At 45.9% G+C, this 15,389-nt stretch overlaps 1 protein-coding gene across 1 annotated transcript in view; it reads left to right on the top strand.

Moving 5' to 3' along the window:
- LOC148015099 (uncharacterized) overlaps window positions 1–14,494 on the top strand; it is a 39,054-nt gene extending 24,560 nt beyond the window's left edge. Inside the window, exon 4 of the mRNA XM_087664919.1 lies at window positions 13,954–14,494. The gene's annotated coding sequence lies outside the window, so the exon portion shown is untranslated. The remainder of the gene's footprint in view (window positions 1–13,953) is intronic.
- Window positions 14,495–15,389: the final 895 nt, after the last annotated feature.

Genomic DNA, 15,389 nt, shown 5'->3' with positions numbered 1-15,389 from the left:
CTTGAGTAAGTTTAACTCCATTTTCAGCCAGCTGGTTGCCTTGAAGTTCATGATTGATGAGGAATTTAAGGCTACTTTCTTGCTTTGCACTCTACCAGAGAGTTGGGATACATTCAAGACTGCTATGAGCAATTCTAATGTGATCCTTTTGTATGCTGATGTAGAGAGTGCTCTACTTATGGAAGAGATGAATCGGCAGAACAATGCATCCAGTAAGTCTTCCAGTGCTTTGCATACTAGGGGCAGATCACAGCAAAAGGGCAAATATAATGGCAAGGGACGCAGTAAATCATGTGGCAAAGATATTGAATGCCATCATTGTGGCAAGAAGGGTCACTTTAAACGTGACTTCTACAAATGAAAGAAAGAGAAAGAAAAATGCAAGAAGACAGATGACTGCAAGGAAGAGAAGGATAATCAGCCTAAGAAGAGCTGTGTAAAAATTGAAGAGGTGAATGTAGTCACTCATGACAATGACAGTGGGAGTGATGTACTCTTTGTCTCTTCACATTTTGTTGCACATGCTCTACTTGCAGATACAGATGATGACATGCAGACCTGGATTCTTGAATCAGGGGCTTCCTTTCATGTCACCCCTCATTGTGAGTGGTTTTCCGCCTATATAGGGGGTCGACATAGTGTTGTCCATCTTGGGGACAACTATGTATGTGAGATTGCAGGTATTGGCAGTGCGCAATTACAGTTTCAGCATGGCTCTATCTTTTCACTTCAGTATGTACGGCATGTATCTCAGCTCAAGAAGAGCTTGATTAGCACAAGGCAGCTAGATGATGATGGTTTTCATACTACCTTTGGTGATGGAAAATGGAAGATCTGTAAGGGATCTAGGGTTATTGCCAGAGGTTGCAAGAGTGATGCGTTGTATCCACTTCATGTATCTAGTGTGCGTGACCATGTTGTTGCCGTGATCGAGCAGCCAAGTGTTGCTTTGTGGCATGGCCGGTTGGGACACATGAGTCAAACATGAATGAAAGTGCTTTCTCGTTTGGGTTACTTGCCTTGTCTTCGTTATGCTGATTTTGAGCATTGTGATCATTGTATTTATGGCAAACATGCACAAACTTCTCACAAAAAGTCTATTTCTTTGAAATCTTCTCTCTAGAGTTAGTACATTCGGATGTATGTCAAATGCCAGGATTATCTTTAGGGGGAAAGAAATATTTTGTCACCTTTGTCGATGATGCTACATGGAAAGTATGGGTTTACCCTATTCGTAGCAAGAATGAGGTGCTTGACAAGTTTAAAAAATTATTGGCATTGACTGAAAATCAGATAGATAAGACACTTAAGTGTCTTCGCTCTGACAATGGTGGGAAATATGTGTCCAAAGCCTTTCAGGCATTTTGTGACATCAAAGGGATAAAGAGGGAGCTTACTGCCCCTCATAATCCACCCCAAAATGGAGTTGCAGAGCGTATGAATTGGACCATACAGGATAAGGTCCGTATGATGCTGTCTCATGCTGCATTACTCCATGGTTTTTGGGCAGAGGTTGTTATGACAGCTGTTCACTTGATTAATCGGTCACCAAACAGGTCTTTGAGGGGGGGAGTTCCCGAAGAAGCGTGGTCGGGTAAGCCACCTTCATATGCTCATCTGAAAGTGTTTGGCTGTGAGGCTTTTGTGCACATTCGTAAAGAAAAACGCAGCAAACTTGAGCCAAAGTCATGTAAATGCATTTTCCTAGGATATGGTGACGAGGGTGAAATGGGGTATAAATTGTGGGATCCCGAGAAAAGGAAAATAGTGTGCAGCAATGATGTTATCTTCCGGTAAGATCGCATGCTCAAACAGCCCGAAAAGATTGAGGAGGTCCGTAGGGTTGTATTCCGGGAAGAAATACCTTTTGGATAGCAAAATGTGCCCGCTGTACAGCAGCAAATACCTGCTGTAAATGAACTTGTAAATGCAAGAAATGATGCTGGAAATGATCAGTCAGCTATTGCCCATGAAAATGAGCCATTACATGTGCAGGAACAGCCAGGACAACAAGCTATTAATGCTGATTTATAGACTGAAATGCCAGGACAGCATGCTGAAAATGGAAATTTGCAGAAACAGCTAGCAAACAATGACCACTGGGTTAGAAGATCGTCTAGGGCTACTAGACAACCTGACAGATTTGTTCCTGGTGCAATTAATGTGGCTGAGTATATCATGTTGACAGACTGTGGTGAACCGTCTTGCTTCAAGGAAGCAATTGACAGACATGACAACAAGAAATGGTATAAAGCCATGCTGTCAGAGATGGAATCTCTTGAAGAAAATGGCACTTGGGACTTGGTGCAGTTGCCTAAAGGGCAGAAAACCCTTCCATGCAAATGTGTTTACAAAATGAAATATACCATGTTAGTATAATTGGGTATTCCCATGCTAACCCTTGTCCTACCCATCTATCCCTACTCTTTTACATATATCCAATACAAAGTTGTTGGATGCATTCAATAAAAATGCAACTTCTTTGGAACCGTACTTCAATATGTGTGTATTTTCCAGATGCATTGGCTCACCAATTAGTTCTAAAACTTTCTCATTTAGTTGTTTTCGAGCCTTCTTAACGTGAAATGGTTTTGGCAGAGGCATTACTCACTTAGTTTTGAAGACTTGCTTAAATCCTGTATCCAATTGTTGATATAGCATACTATATGACTCAGAACTCATTTCCACCTTGTCACATAATCCCTGAGTATATGTAGCAGTAAACAAGTTGCTCACATCCCTAAGATGTTCACTTAGCCGGTTGGTGCAGAACTGTCCGATTGCACTTGTTCGACTATAGATTGCCATGTGGCATTTGTCCTAGCAGCGATAACATGGCTGTTGATGTGGCACTTGCGTGGCTGCTGCTCTGCTCTGCGCACTGTAATACTCTTAGCGGAAAAAGACATATGTACATAGCCTAACTGCCTGTCCAGGGTATGACAATTTATAACAGCCCCTCAGATGTTGGACATGACATAAGGCTGAGGGATGTGGCATGCCTCCAAAGAAGAGCTTGGGGAAGCGCCTTCGTAAACAAATCTGCAAGATTGTCCTTCGTCTTGCAGTACACCACATCTATAATTGTATTCAGAAGCTTCTCTTTTTGATGAAGTGGTACTGGATCTCTATGTGCTTTGTTTGGGCATGAAAAACAAGATTTCGTGCCATGACAATGCCACTCTCATTGTCGCACCACAAGATAGTAGGACGAGTTTGGGGGCATCCAAGCTTCTCCAACAACCGTCAAAGCCACAGAGTCTCACATGTGGTAGAAGATGTAGCCCGATACTCTGCCTTAGTCGAAGATAGGGCTATTGTGGGCTGCTTCTTGCTACTCCAAGATATAGCACCAACACCCAAGGTAAAATAATAACTTGTAGTAGATTGTCTTTGATCCACATCGCCAGCCCAATTTGAATCACTCCAACCTGCAAGAACAAGATCAAAAGCACTTGTACCTGCTGGATAATGAATCCCGAAGTCGGAGGTCCCCCTCAGATATCGTAGTATCCTCTGAGCAGCCTGCCAATGCACCTGTTGAGATTCACTCATGAACCCAGCCAAGAGACCTATAGCAAAACATAGATCAACCCATAGGTTGAGGAGCCAAATCAATGAGGCAATCAGTTGACGGTAACGAGTAGCAGCTGCCAAAGGAGAATCTGCGTGTAAAGTGGCCTTCTAGTTTGGATCCATAGGAGTAGAAATGGACCAACAATCCTCCATCTCAAAAGTCACCAAGAGCTCCTGTATATATCTTTGCTGAGAGATGAAAATCCCCCTCTGAGACTGATAAATCTCGTGGTCCAAAAAGAAATGGAGAAATCCTAAATATGTCATCTCGAACTTCTAGTGTAGGGTTGCCTTCGTCTCTTCGACCTTCTAAGTATGAGCACCTGCAATAATCAAGTTATCAATATACAAAACAAACAACACATGACTACCCTCAGAAGTGTGCACATAAAGCTGCGGATCAGCCCTAGAACGTCGATATCCCAACTGGGCATGGAGAAACGAGTCAATCTTCTCGTTCCAAGCACATGGAGGCTGCTTCAGGCCATACAAGGTCTTCTTTAACCTGTAAACCTGCCCATCTGAGGAACCAAAGCTAGGAGGCTGCTCTACATAGATCTCCTCCTTGAAATCACCATTCAAAAAGACGACTTCACATCCAATTGAAAAACAGGCCATCTCCTATGACCAGCCAAGGTAAGAACAACACGAATAGTTGCCATGTGAGTCGTAGGGGCAAAAGTATCATGAAAGTCAACACTAGGGCTTTGTGCAAAAGCTTTAGCAACAAGGTGAACCTTGTGCATGTCCAAAGAGCCATCACTATGGTACTTGGTCTTGAAGACCCATTTGACACCAATCACATTCTTATGAGAGGGATGAGGCACAAGGAACCAAGTGCCATTCTGCTCAATAGCCTCCAACTTGGCTTTCATCGCCTTCCGCCAATGATCAGACTGTAAGGCCTCCTTCATTGATGTAGGCTTTCTATCTTGCATAACACATGACATCAAATAGTAGTTAGAGCAAACAAGCTTCATAGTATGTGCTTGTTGCCGCCGTGACCTCTGCGGTCCATCCTGTGGTTCCCACTCCTCAGGGATCCCCTCAGTCCTTGAATCACGGAGTATGTCACAGGTCCAACAAGGAGGAGGCCGGATCTCTCCTCGGTGCTGCCCGTCTTCTGAAGTCTCAGGAACATCCATTGGCGGGATCTCCATTGGAGTAGCTAGTGGAAAAGAAGACTCGGAATTTGAAGAAGAATCTCCATCAAGAGGCTTTGGCTCCAAAGGAGCTGTCTCGGGAGCCCAATTGTCCCCTAGATCTCCAAGGACGGGGTGCTCCTCACCCCCCTTTGTGCCCGGAACTTCCATGAACCGCACATCTCGACTCGTGTAGACATCTCGCTTTACGAGATCATACAAGCGATAACCTTAGGACTGGGAGTTGTAGCCAACAAAGACTTGTTAGGAAGCTGCCTCAAATTTGTCACGTTGCGTCTTCGGGATGTGGACATAGGCATTACACCCAAAGATCTTGAAATAAGAGACATCAGGCTTAGTCCCAAAATAAGCCTCAAAAGGTGTCATCCTGTCAATGACTGAAGTGGTGGATCGGTTTAGGATGTGGACTGCTGTAGAGGTGTCTGTCGGTGCTCCATCTGTGAGAGTGCGCAATGGAAGAAGAGAACACGAACATAGAGGAGAGACAGAGAGAAAGCAGAGAATGAAGGAAGAATATCTGCACTGATTGAAATGGATGCCGAATACTCTGAAATGGACTGATCAGTCCCTGCACGCAGCCCGAATCGTCAGTGAGGGTACCAGATCAGGCTGGAAACAAGGGCAGAACCGATGCCGGTGTGGGAGAGGAGAGAGACTGTGCTGAACTTGAAAAACGATGTGTATGGCTGATGGTGGGGGGGCTGCTATATATAGTCCCCCATCCATAAATCTGGCCGACTGGCCAAAAAGCTGGCCGACTTGGCCAGAAAATTGGCCGACTGCACCAACAAGCAGCCTCTAAAGACTGACTGCCACAAAAAACAGCTATACCTAAACTGACAGAGCTCCTCTGTCTCCTGCCAGACTCTGACAAGAGCTCACAACCAGGAGATGACAGACTGACACTGAACTAGAGCAGGCTAATACCCCCTCGCAGATCCTGGGAGGGTCTGAAGAGCTAACAACCGCATGTGATGAAGCAAAGAAGCCTGAGGCAAAGGCTTCGTGAAGAGATTAGCCGCATTGTCCGCGGTGGGACAATAGGCCACCGCCAGCTCCGAATCCACGATCCGCTCTCGAATATAGTGGTACTGAACCTCAATGTGCTTCGTGCGAGCATGAAACAACCGGTTCTTTGCAAGAGCAAGGGTACTCTGGTTGTCCACGTGCAGCTCCGTAGGACCTGTCTAGGAAAAGCCAATCTCCGCCATCAAGCGACGGAGCCAAACGGCCTTCATAGCGGTCGAACACAAGGCCCGATACTCGGCCTCTGTAGAAGAAAGTGCCACAGTAGGCTGCTTCTTACTGCTCCAAGAGATAGCACCAGAGCCAAGGGTGAAAGCATAACCTGTAGTGGATCGTTGCGAATCCACATCACCTGCCCAGTCAGAATCACTCCATCCAGAAAGAGTGATCCCATCTCCATACATGGTCCCGTAGGATCGAGTTCCCTGTAAATACCGAAGAACACGCAAAGCAACCCTCTAGTGGTCCTGAGTAGGAGTCTTCATAAAAGAAGACAACAAAGCCACCACAAGAAGCGAGCTCTGCCTGCATAGCCTGTCGCCAAATATCCTGTGCAAGAGCCTCCTCCACTATGGAAGGCTCAGAATCCTTAAGAATCTGTGACATAAGAGTGTGAACTCTCCCGCTGGGCCTGTAAGCAGGCTGATCTGCAGGGACATGTAGAAGAAGCAGGAAAGTGAGTAACACCTGAATCTTGCATAAGCCGGCGATACCACAAAGGAATCCTAAGAGACTCCTGCTGCTGCGAGGGAGACTGAGTAACCTCCGGAACCTGTAAAGCACCTGTCTCAGAAAGGGATTCCCCCATACCAGGGTAAGGTAGATCCTTGTCATTTGAAGAAGGCTCCCCATTGAATGACTGTGGATCCCTAGAAGACTCCGAAAGGGAGGCTGAAGGGGTGGAAGTACTCGAAGAAGGAGTCACTTCCGCCAAAGGGAGGAGAAACCGAAGTAGAAGGAGGAATTGGGGGGGGGGGGGAAGGAGCCGAAGAAGGAGGGGTGCAAAGAGGTATCCTGGAAGGAAGTGAAGGGAGAGGGTCTGTCGATGTCGAAGAAGCACCTGGAAGAGAACCATCAATTGGATCCTGGGAGGCCGAAGCCTCATCGAAGATCACATCCCTACTCACCTCAATCTTCCGTGTAGTCGGGTCGTAGAGCCGATATCCCTTCGTGGTCATGCTATAGCCCACGAAGATAAGCTGTCGCGACTTAGAGGCAAGCTTCAACAATCTCTTCTTCTTGTCCATATGGACAAAAGCAGCACAGCCAAAGATGCGAAAGTGGGACATGGAAGGCTTCCTCCCAAAGAAAGCGTCATAAGGAGTCATGTCCTACAACGCCGAAGTCGGAGAGCGGTTGCGAATATGCACTGTTGTAGCCACTGCCTCACCCCAAAGGAAACGAGAAAGACTCCGATGCTCCAGCATGGATCGGGCCATCTCCACCATGGTCAGATTCGCACGTTCTACAATACCATTCTCTGATGGTGTATTCGGATGGGAATACTCCACCTGAATGCCGTGATCCTTGCAAAATTGAGAGAAAAGGTGAGAAGTGAACTCGCCACCGTGATCAGCGCGTACACCACGAACTTTGGAAGTTGTTTGGGTCTCCACAAAAACCTTCCACTTTTGCAGAAACGAGAGTACGCCTCACTCTTGTACTCCAAGAAATAAGGCCACACATAACGACTGAAATCATCCACAATCAGCATCAAATACGTGGCCTTCCCAAGGGAGGCCGTGCCCATAGGTCCGCAAAGGTCAGTGCGAACCAACTCAAGCAGAGAAGAAGCCCTCTTGGAAGCAACCTGTGGGTGAGGCTGCCTATGCTGCTTGCCCCTCAAGCAGCTGGGGCATAAGGTGTGGAGAGGAGGGAAATCGAGAAGTCCCTCCACCATCTTCCTCTGAGAAGCCCGTCGAATAGAATCAAGGTTTAGATGCCCATAACGAGCATGCCAAAGCAACCCAAGATCGTGGGAGGCCCTCGCAGCCAAGGTTGTGAGCTGGTAGAGCCCACCCTTCTGTGTACCTGTCCAAAGAGCATCACCTGTAGAATCATCCTCCACTTTGACTGCATCCTGCGTAAAAATGACTCGGGTACCGAGCTGAGTAAGACCATGCACAGACAATAGGTTAAAACGCAAATCAGATACGTAAAGAACTTTGGCAGAAGAAGACTGCCTGTCGGAAAACATAGGTAAAGTCCCCACGCCTCGAACAAGAATTGTAGAGTTGTCACCAATGGTGATAGTGGCACCTCTCGAACGAAGATCCTGAAGCCAATCCTGTCTAAAGGTCATATGAGAAGATGCTCCGCTATCCACGAGCCAAGGCTTCTCCTGAGTGGTAGAAGCTAGGACTGTATCCTCCTGAACAAAGACATGCACACAAGCAGACTTTGTCGTGGCTGGGTTCCCCTTGGAGTCCTTCTCCTTGGGCTTTAGATGGGGGTACTTTTGCCAACACTTCTCCTCGGGATGAGTGTCCTTCCCACAGTGTGGGCACTTGGGCTTATTCTCCTTCGCATCCTTCTTGTCCTCTTCTTTCTTGTCCTTGGCCTTCGCCTTTTGTTGCTTCTTCTTGCCGCCACTGGTACCGGCATTAAAAGCCTTGGTGGAGCCACTGGCACCCACCTCTCTGAGATGCTCGTCATGCTCCAAGACAAGCGGGGAAAGTTCCTCCCATAGAAGTTTCTCGCGGGTCCTCAAGGTGATGAGGCTGGTGTAGAAGACATCATATCGGGGAGACGGCAGCTGAGTCAAGAGAATCATCGCCATATCCTCGGATGAAATCACCTGACCAAGAGAGGCTAGCTCGCCTCACATGTCCTCCATCTTCGTGATGTGCTTCTTCATGGAAGAAGAATCATCAAGACTGAGCATCTTCTTCTCCAAAGAAATCTTGTGGGCGAACATCTTATGCTGGTACAAAGATGCAAGCTTCTTCCACATTGCCGCCGCCGTTTGTAACATGTGAACATGAACAAGAACCGAGTCGTGAAGACTCATAAAGAGAAAGGAATGGGCTCTAGAGTTGAGCCGATCCCACAAGGTTGCACGGTCCATAGAACTTCCATCGGATGAATCCACGGGGGGCCGGTCGATGGGTGAAGAAGCAAGCTCCCATAGGTCGAATGTATCAAGGATGCACTCCACCTTGCACGACCAGAGGGAATAGTTGGAACCGTCCAACTTGTCTTCCGTCGGAAAGGAAGGAAGTATGGGCACCTGTGTCGAGGGAATCAAGGAAGGCATTCGGACATCTGAAGAAGTCTTCACCGATGGAACCTTCACTGTAGATGGAACCCTCTGAGATGCATGGACTGAAGAAGGACGGGTGCGAGGAGACTCCTCCCATCTTCGATCACGAAACTCTTGATAATCCCGTCTCCGCTTAGAGGAATGATGTGAAAGAAGTTCATCCTAAAAACTGATAAGACATTTTCCAAATCTGCAAACACCAAATACACCAAAGAAATCTTTGCCGATGCCGAAGGATGACCAATAGAAGGGTCACCAACCACCAAAACGCAAACTGTGGAGGCCGACAAACACGTGGAGCTGCAAAACGCAATGATGTCTGATGAAGATCACCTAGACAGAAACCGCCGAACACAAGTCGCAGCCTGGGAGATTGCCGCCTGCAAGAAAAGGGGCCCACAAAAGGTGGAACAACCTCCAAAACAGCAAAACGCAGCCTAGAATAGTGTCGCCTAGCTGTAGAGATGGCCACTTGGTAGAAAACGCACCCAGGAGAGGAGTGGTGATGATGTGGCAGCCTCAGAAACAGCCGCCTGCAGCAAACACAAGAGTTGGAGCCGCCAGTATGAGCCGCCTTGGCTGTGGGGAAAAAATCGACAGCAACAGAAGAAGGGGATGGTGTCTCTCTGTCGGGGAAGATCCTCCGTGCTCTCAGTTAAGCGATGATACCATGTGAGAGTGCGCAATGGAAGAAGAAAACACGAACACAGAGGAGAGACAGAGAGAAAGTAGAGAATGAAGGAAGAATATCTGCACTGACTGAAATGGATGCTGAATACTCTGAAATGGACTGATCAGTCCCTGCACGCATCCCGAAGCATCAGTGAGGGCACCAGATCAGGCTGGAAACGATGTGTATGGCTGATGGGGGGGGGACTGCCATATATAGCCCCCTAGCCATAAATCTGGCCAATTGGCCAAAAAGCTGGCGACTTGGCCAGAAAACTGGCCGACTGCATCAACAAGCAGCCTCTAAAGGCTGACTGCCACAAAAACAGCTATACCTAAACTGACAGAGCTCTTCTGTCTCCTGCCAGACTCTGACAGGAGCTCACAACCAGGAGATGACAGACTGACACTGAACTAGAGCAAGCTAACACCATCACGGCGTGCCATCTTGATCACACTTCGGTTTTTCTGCTCCAAAATACTATTCTCTTGAGGAGTGTTGGTATTAGCAAACTCCTGATGAATGCCTTAATCGACACAAAACTGAGCAAACTCATTAGAAACAAATTCACCACCCTTTTTTGATTGCAAGGTCTTCAATCTCCAGCCGGATCGGTTCTCCTTGAAGAGAAGCCAATCCTTGAAGTGGGAGAAAGCCTCTGACTTCAACATTAAGAAGTAGGCCCATGTCATCCTGCTTTAGTTATCGATGATTAACATGAAGTACAAGCTCTCCTTCAAGGACTCATTCCTCATCGGGCCACAAAGATTCGTAGATACAAGCTCCATAGGTAAAGTAGACTGCCTTGAAGCTTTGTTGGGAATCACATCCCAATGCTGCTTCCTACGAATGCAGGAGACACATGGCTGCTGGCTCACCATTATGTGCAACAAACTTTGAACAAGTGATCCTCTGGACGCCTTTTGAAGATACTCATAGTTCAGGTGGCTAAACCGAGCATGCCATAGCTCGGACTGTGTATGAGAGGTAAGAAGAGAAGTAAGAGCGGAAAAAGACTTCAATTTGTAGATGCCATTCTCCTCAAACCTTGAAGAGAGAACCTTCCTCGATCCATGATCAAGAACTCGAACAACATCACTGTCAAAACTCCACGAAGAGACTAAGAGAACAAATCTTATGGACCGAAAGCAAATGATACCCTAAACTTGGCACATGCAATACCTTGGAAGTGTGGGTACCACCACATCCATTTGGAATCAGTTGCATCTTATCCTGTGCAGCAATAGACACAGAAGAGTTGCCTTCTATGAGAATCTGCCCACGCGATGGTCTCAAATGGGCAACACCTACTGTCGAAGGAGTCATGTGCCGTGAGGCATCATCGTCCACGATCCACTCTCGAGTCTAGGGAGCTATCATTGTAGCATCAGAAGTCTTCGGTGTAGAGTTTTCCTTGACTGTTAAGTGTAGAAAAGCAACTGATGAGGATGCAGCCGCCGCTCTAAAATCCTTTGTGTCCTTCTTCTTGGTGTCTTTCTTGTCCTTGACTGGGGCAATCCTTCTTCCAATGGCCGATCTTACCACAAATATGGCATGTCGATTCTTTCTCTTTGTCCTTCTTGGATTTGTTTTCCTCCCTCTTCTTTTAGTCCTTCCCCTTCTTCTAAGAGGCTTGACCAATCAATGCCTTCGATTTGGAAGCATTCCGTTCCTTCAATTGTTCCTCTTGGTCCAAGACTATAGGAACTAACTCTTCCCAACGAAGAGTTGACTCCCACCCTAAAGTAATAAGAGGGTAATAAAAAGTACCGAATCGTGGTGGCACTCGGACAATAAAGTGATTGCCATGTCTTTGGAGGAAATGGGCTTCCCCGCATTTTGAACCTACATCTTAAGTTGCCGAAGCTTGTTGATGTGTTCCCGAAGCGAAGAAGACTTATTTATAGACAGGGTCCGCATATACATCTCCAAAGAAACCCTCTTCATAAGGGTCATCTGGTTGTACATTTGGTCAAGTTCTAACCATATCTCCCGAGGCACCGATGACCATAAAGTGCATTATATGGGCTATCACGGCTGTTGTACAAGATAGAAAAAGAAAAGAACGAATCTTGGCATTCAGTTTGTCCCAATGAGATTGGGCTTTGGTGAACTCCGCACGAGCAGTGGAAGAGAGTTTGGACTCATCTCTCACCGAGGGCTGGTTGATCTCCTCTATCATAAGCTCTGCCAAATCATAAGACTCCAATATGGCCAACATCATCACACGCCATATGTGGTAATTGTCACCATTGAGCTTTTGATCTGACGGAAGAGCCAGTAAGACAGGCACCTTCCGGTCCACAATCGCTTGGAACTTCACATCAGTCTTTGTAGACATCTTCACTTGCAATGCCTGCACAAATGCAAAAGCCCTCTGACTGTGAAAACGCAGCTTGCTAGGCTCTTGTCTCCGTGTCCTGAACTTTCTTTAGTCGCCGGAGGCGATGAAAAGGTAAAAGCTACACTTGAAGGCCAAAAAACACAGCCTTCTTTCTTCTCTAACAGCAGGAAAACAGCAACAGCTTCAACAAATCTTCTCTTTTTTCGCACGCCCACCCTCGCCTCAACCTTGTTCTAATGCGCAGCCCACCTGCTCGCACTTGAATGCTGAAAGTTCAGCCTTGTGTCACGCTGAAAACTCCTCTTTAGTTAGATCCACCCTAGGTCAGTCCTTCAATGCTCTAATACCATGTTAGAGTAAAGCAATGCGGAAGCGAATGACCGTGACAAAGAGGGAACAAAGAGAGAGAGAGAGAGAGAGAGAGAGAGAGAGATAGTGAAACACATAAAATTTGCAGTGAAGAATGCTGTATAAGGATGCAGAATTATACATGGGTGTAGGGAGAATATCTGCGTGTATGTCCGCCTTGAGGACCTCGATCTTTGTCACCCCCGGGTGCTGTCTCTATCACCAGGAAGCTGAAATCTGTCAAATACGAGTTAGAAACAATGTACTGGAGAGCTGCCATATATAGCAGAAAAGAAATGCCAAATAATGACCAGGTTGGCTGCATTAATGCAGCTGACTGGTGCAGACCTGTTCGACTGTACTGGGCGACTGCACCTGTCCGACTGCAGACTGCCACGTGGCATCTGCCCTGGCAGCGATGACGTGGCTGCTGATGTGGCACTTGTGTGGCTGCTGCTCTGCTACCAGTTTAAAGGGGTGAGTGTGCAACGGCGTGCAAGGTCAAGGCATTAGCTAAAGAGCAAAGCTGATCTGAGAGTTAGAGAGAGTGAACTAAGAGATAGGTGTACCGACAGTACACAAAGAATAAAAAGAATGTATTTATATGCTAGGGTACATTAAGGGTGTGTTCACACCCTTAAGTCTATTTACACGGAGACGAAGGGACTTTACACCCAACAGTAGGTGGCGAAGTCTGAGTAGGCGGGGGGCAGGGTGGAGATGGGGAGGGAGGCAGTTGATTGTGGCAACATCAACCGGAAGTAGGTGAAAGGCTTGAGTGGGGTGATGAGGGTTGAGAGTGCAAGGAAATGTGCAGGTTGAGAGAGACGAGGGATAGGAGGGGCGGTGATCAGCTGTTGGCTTCGGTGGTAGTGCACCAAGGAGGGGCAATGGTCATGCTGGATGAAGCAGGGTTCTCACATGGTATTAGACTTTGCTACTAAAAATCCTTAATCACATGTTCTATAAGATTGGGTATTGAGAACCCAAGCTAATTGGCCATATCGGAGAGTCAACTACAACAGGACCATGTTTCATGATATTGAGTGTTGTTAATGCAAGGTGATGACTACCTCTTTGGCCATATCTAAGAGTTTAACTGCTCTATGAACACGTAATGCTGTAGTTACAAACTTTAGATGCATGGAAGAATCACATGATCACAAGGTGTTTTGACAACAAAGAACCTTCTCGAGTCACTAACATGAGCAACTTTTTAGTGTCACTCTGCAATGTATCCTGGCATGCTCACTGTAGAGTCTAGCGTAAGTCTCAGGGTCAGCAAGCAATTCAACACAAATCTGTCACTCTCTCTCTACAGTCATCTTTATGAGGAATGCTAGAATGCAAAGTATTAAATAAGCCATAATTGCGGTTGAACAATGCAAAAGTATCAAAGAAGCCATGATTGCTGTCGAAGGATGTCAGACCAAAACGTCTATACTCTAAAGAGACTGTGTGAGAGTATGCCAACAAACTTGTCCAGGTTATGGCTTGTATGCATGTGATGTATTGTTTCTAGTGGCTTTTTATTACTTTCTTTTTCCTATTTTTGCCTTGTCAGACAATTGGTATCAAAAGCAAAAGGCACATGAAGATTATGCTAAGGTGGGTGAGAGAAAGGAAGCAAGTAAAACTTATTGGAACACCTGCTAACCAAGAAGAGTCATTTCGCTATGCAACAATGTATTATGAGCCTGACAAGAAAAGTAATAAAATCGAATCTGGCTCGTCATCTATGTCTTGTCAAAAGAGCTAGATGTGTTCAAGATCCTCTAATTTATAATCACTACTTTGTTGTGTACTGCCACTTTGCCACTGGCAAGATATCGTTAATGTTATTTGGAGTTCAATGTGTTTCTGTCCTTTTTGAATATAGTGATTCCAATTACCAAGGCTCACTTGCGTATCCAGCAAGGTGAGGGAAATGAAACGTTTTGAAACTGATAACAGGTGGCTCACTATCAGGTCTAATGCCATGTCAATCGATGGTCTCATCCCCCCTTTTATCCTTTGAATTGTGCATATGTTGTCTTTCCTCTTCAGTGGTGTAGCTAAAGCTAAATGAAATATAAGGGAGAACCATACTTTTACTTTGCCCGAGTAGGCTTGTAATTTGATTTTCCTTCAAGCTGTCTTGAAATCATAAATATGATTTTGCATACATACTATTCTTGTATGATAGTCACAAATTCAATATACATGGAGACACACACACACACAAAATACCTAATAGATCTGACATATGCAAGGTTAATCTTCAAGCTTCTAACCCAGGCTAGGTTTGGTAAGTTGATATGCTGATGGCAGATGCAATCACAGCCACATTACAAGATAACTAGTAGAGTAAGTAGTGTATCACACACACAAGCAACATAAAAGTGTCAAACTCCCAGATATATGGTAGTATCCATGCCGGGAAATTTAAAAAGAATGTTTATCCTGTGTGTCAACTGGTTCAAAGGCTTCTAAGTGCGCTATGCATACTGTTAACACATAACTTCTAACAGAGGAAAACTGTTTGTTTTTCACTGGCTGCCAGAACGATGAGGGAGCCTGAGGATTGTGGGTGATTGCATTTCAGGAAACCACGCAGAGGCTGAAAACACCATTGAAGCAAGAGCTTGATTCTTGTGAAGCGCAGTGGCATGCATGTTGCCATTGCAAAAATGGGCATAAGATTCCTTCATTTTTGTTATCACGTCTCTCTAGCTAAGACAAAAGAGAGCTACCTTGCCGTGCTGTCTCATTGGTTTGAGCTTGAATGATAGTGAGGAGTGGAAAAAAGAAAGATGTGTTAATGCTCTCAAAGGTGCATAGGATAAAGCAATAGATCCTAAGATTTTAGTTACAATCCACTTTGGGTCGTTGTAAGCACACATTAAAGAAAGCACAAATTGCGAAAGTTGTATGAGTTATTGCGAAAGTCGGTAATTAGGCATTTTGATCTCCATTTTGATGGCTTTACAATTCGAATAATCTATTTGTCCTCTTTTCTAG

The sequence above is a fragment of the Lygodium microphyllum genome, chromosome 24 (genome assembly GCF_053477565.2).
Source record: "Lygodium microphyllum isolate KBCC chromosome 24, Lygodium_microphyllum_v1.1.10, whole genome shotgun sequence".
In the NCBI taxonomy this organism is placed as follows: domain Eukaryota; kingdom Viridiplantae; phylum Streptophyta; class Polypodiopsida; order Schizaeales; family Lygodiaceae; genus Lygodium; species Lygodium microphyllum.
This window is presented reverse-complemented; position numbering and strand designations above follow the sequence as displayed.